The following is a 4,649-nucleotide window of genomic DNA, read 5'->3' on the forward strand; positions in this document are numbered from 1 at the left end:
TCTTTAGTCAGGGCACTGACCTCTTTTCCCTTAGACTGTAAAAAAAAAAAAAAAAAAATGACAACAGCTAACACAACAATGCCCATCAGGTGTGAATGAATCAAAATTATACCTAATTTTTGTCAGATTGGCAAAAAATATATTTTTTGGTGAGCCACAAAATTTTAGTGCTTGGTTGAATTGTGCCCTGAGATGAAAAAGTCTGAAAATCGCTGGTCTAGACCAAGCCCCGTGCATTCAGTCGCTTAACTCGAGGAGCAGTAGGTTCTCATCTGAGGGAGGAGACTCAGAGGCCCCGAGGGGCTGAAGGGGACCAGGTGCCCGAAGGCCAAGCTGAGGTTTCAATCCGGGCCTCTCTGACTCCTGATCCCACATTATTATTAGGGGTTTACTCACAGGCTCCGTGCAAAGCACTTCACATGCATTCTGCCAGGGAGCCCTCCAATAGCTCTGAGGGTCACTGTCATGACCCCATCTCTCAATCATGTAAACAAGTTACGTGACATCTGAGCTCACCCAGGGAGAGGCTGCTCCCCACTGCAGCGGGGTGGCTGTCTTAAGACCTCGTACAAGAAACATGTACAGACTACGCTGTGAGAACTCTGCGATTAGAGCAGATAAATTGTATTAATACCTGGAGGAATGGCTCCTTATCTTGGAGGGGTAGGCGTACGTGAGAGAGGCATTTCTGCCTTGTTAGCGACCAGTCTCAGCGCCAGGGGTGTGGGAATCTCGCCCTCTCCCCGTTGCCTTGAATAACAGAAGATAAAGCCCAGACGTCTCAAACAAAGGCGCGATTGTTCGCTTCTCAGCTTTTATGAACAGCGTCAGTTATCCAGCAAATGGAAGCCTAATTGTGACCAGATTCAGGTCTCACCAGTTTGGTGCTGTAATAGGGACCTGTCTGGGCCTGAGTCTCACATCCTCCCCACAGCCCCCATCCCAGACCCCCCAGCAGCTTCAGCTCCCAATGAAATTAGAACTCTGGGCTCCGATGGGCAGCATGGGACCCAGAGTGGGATGGGAAAGGGGCCTCTGGGCTTTCCTTATAGTTTTGGATATCAAGGGGAGGGGGTGGTGTCTGAACAGACAGCCTGCTTCTCCCAAGATCGGTGGCTCATTTATGGGAAATCACAGGTATAAATAGGAAACCTGCTGAGAGAAAGCAGAAAAGAACAAAGGAAGACTAAGAAGTGGAGATTAAAGATTGTTTTCTTTGATTAATCCCCCTCCCCATCATGCTTTGTAGGCTACGCATTGGATTATACTGGAAGCATTTAAAAAGATTTACCTCTTGTTAATGTGCCACAAAGCTATATAAACAAAATTTTGCCTAGACTTGGGGTTTTCAAAGGGCAAATGCAAGTGAAGATCTATTTTGTTAAGAAGCCAAAAATCCATGCTTTTACTGAGTAGAATTCTTAATAAATATTTGCATAGTACTCTTCACTTTGGAAAGTACTGTCCCATGCATTATTTCATTGTCAGTTTTGGGAGGTTGATGGGATTAGTATCATTACCATGTAGGCTAGCAGACTGGAAGGTCATGGGATCTGGAGTTAAACAGACCCAGGTTCAGATTCCATCTGTAGTGTAATCTGAGTGACCTTGAACAAGACACTTAATCTTTCCCAACCCGTTTCCTCTGAGGTTCCATGACATTTGTCAAGGCTGATTGCTACCAACATGTACAGCTGCAGCATCCAAGAGCATCTGGAGGGAAACAGAGTGGGCGGAATTAGTGGGAAGCAGTCAGGGATAAGTACCAAAAATGTAGGTCAAGTTCAGGCCTGGCAAAAAGGATCAGAGAGGAATTCTAATCCTGTAGTCTGTGTCAAATACAAAAGCAAGTGCCTGAATGTGACAAACACACCCTAAGGTGACCCCCAAAGAGTCATACCCTTGTATGTCCCTCTTCTTGAGTACGAGTGGAACCTGTGATTTCTAACCAATAGGAGATGGTGAAAGCTATTGATGTCCCTCCCTTGATTGGGTTACATTATATGGTGAAGGTTATTGGTGTCCCTCACTTGACTGGGTTACATTACGTGGCGAAGGTGATGGATGTCCCTCCCTTGATTGGGTAACTTAGCAGACTGGAGAAGGAAACTCTCCCCTGGTAGCTTTGAAGAAGTAAGCTGCTATGTTGTGAGATGGCCACATGGCTGGGAACTGTGGGTGACCTCTAGGAGCTGACCCTCAGCAAAAAGTCCTCCAGCCTCTAGAAGATGAATTCTGCTAACAACTTGAGTGAACTCAGAAGCAGATTCTTCTCTGGTCAGGTCTCCAGATGAGAACCCAGACCACTGACAGCGTGATTGTGGCCTCTGAGGCCCTGAGTGGAAAACCCAGGCAACCCCTGCCCAGACTCCTGACCCTCAGAAACAGAGAGATGATAAATGGTATTGCTTAAGCCTCTAAGCTTATGGTAATTTGTCACGTAGCAACAGAGAACACCAAGGTTTGGGAGAGACTCCCATCAGCTGCCTGAGTGGTGGACATGAAGTCCAGTTACTCCAGGCCCGTGTGGAAGGCAGCCTAGGAGCCCAGCCTGGCCAACCCTGACTGCGTGTGGCAGGTGGGGGCACGGGATTGCCTTTGCAAGAGCATGACTGGAGCCTCCATCCTTGGCTCCAGGCAGATGTGGCTCTTGAAGTCACACTATTTGACCTCCTGGCTGAGAGGGAGATGGTCAGGTGCCCCTTGGAGCAGCATCACAAAGCCAGGCCGGGAAGCCCCTTCTGAGGGCAGTGGTGAGGATGAAATGAGTGGCTGTAGAAGTACCCCTGCCTTCCATCCAGGCTTGCTGGATAATCAGAGACAGAGGACCAGGGAGTTGGTTTTATTTCCAAATGTGAAAGTTCATTTGAAGGATATGTGACTCGTTGTTTGGCAATCGGGAGAGGTTTCTAATTTGGACTCAGATCCATAATTAGAAGCTCTCTGTCATCTCATAGGGCACACGTTCACACAGCCATCTGTCTGGGACTTCGAGTCTCCACTGAGATGGGTGAGCTGGTGGGCAGAGGTGTGCAGAGCTCTCTAGCCAGGTTCCAGATGCCCAGATGCTACAAGTGACACAAAGTTCACGCTCTTCAGCTGACTTTATCATCTTGTTTGAGTTCATGGCTACACAAGTTTGAGCCCTGTTCCAGCATCTCACCCAGACAGAAGCCCATTGGCAGCGGCAGCCTGTACACAGTGGAGTTTTAGCTTGGCTTTGACAAGTACCAGAGCAGGGTAACATCAGCTGCATGAATATTTCCCTTCCTGGGCCATCAGCAGATCATACTTAGCCTCCGTAGCAGCCCTCGCTGGCCACACAGGATGCTGGCTCTTACTGGTTTCCAACAGAAACTAACAGGATTAGAATTGGGCCTTTAGACTCTAAATAAATGTATGATTCTCAAGCTCGGATGCACATTAGAATGCCCCAACCATTCTTCAGATGAGTAATCTCAGAATCTCTGGAAGGGGTAATAAGGCATCAGGAATATTTTTAAATTACCCGGGTGATTCCAAGGTACAGCCAAGGAGAGAACTACTGAAGTGAAGGGTCTTTTATATATCCTCTTTAGCATGTAGACCTGCAATTGATCCTTGGACATCATATATATTTAAATACTATGCACACACACACACACACACACACACACACACACACACACACACAGTTTGAAGACATAGATATATAGATCTAGCTAGACCTATAGATACATAGATTATAATCTATATATCCCTTAAAGCGATAGGCAGTGAATTTAGCATCCCATAAATGTTCAGGTTACTCTTTTGAGCTTTAACAATAAAACAAATTATTCATTGGTAATCAATGAGTTTATATATGTATCTCTTGCCTTTGGAGTTGACTCTCAATATGTGGTGACAGGGATGGGCACTTTCTAGTAGGTTCTAGGCAGACTGTGAGCAGTGGAACAGACCTATACTTTCCCATTGTTTTCTGTGAACTTTCACACCCATCACAGCTTCAGGCTTATACTCCTGGTCTACATGCTGCTCCAGTATGGGCATGCCAGGGACCCCTGAGCACCCAGCCTGCCCCAGGACCTGGGCCACCTGCAGGACATCCATCCTAGGGATGTGGGGCTAATGCTGGGGGTCCCAGCCCTAACTTTGCTTCACAACCAGCCCTCACTTTGTGGAGCAAAACCACCCTCTTAAACCTGAAGAATCCAATCTTCCCCCCACACCCATAGAGTCGTCATCCTTGGGGTTGGGGATCAGGAAGTAGAATGAACTTCGGAAAAACTCAAAAACCTATCTCTGAAATATTTTAGAATTAAGTAGTTTCCATTCTGTCACTGGACTCAAGACCCAGATCCCATGTTGTCTTGTTGCCCTTCGCTGGGTTTAGAAGAAGGTGGGTGGTGGAAGTGGCACTGGAAGGTCACAGGCTCAGTGGAAACCCTGTCGCCTTCCCAGAGTCCCTCAACACTTTCTTCTCGTTTGTCACCTCACCAATCCCACGTCTCCCTTCTTCATCTTGACGGAGAGGAAATGCAGTGGTTTGGAGCATGGACTGTGGTTCTCTGAGGGAACATTGAGAAGCTGGAAGATGCAACCCATTTGGAAACAAGCTGGAGCGAGGCCCCCCCCCCCCCCCCCACCCCCAACTTGAGGGAAAATTC

This window comes from Eptesicus fuscus, chromosome 14, assembly GCF_027574615.1.
Source record: "Eptesicus fuscus isolate TK198812 chromosome 14, DD_ASM_mEF_20220401, whole genome shotgun sequence".
NCBI lineage: Eukaryota > Metazoa > Chordata > Mammalia > Chiroptera > Vespertilionidae > Eptesicus > Eptesicus fuscus.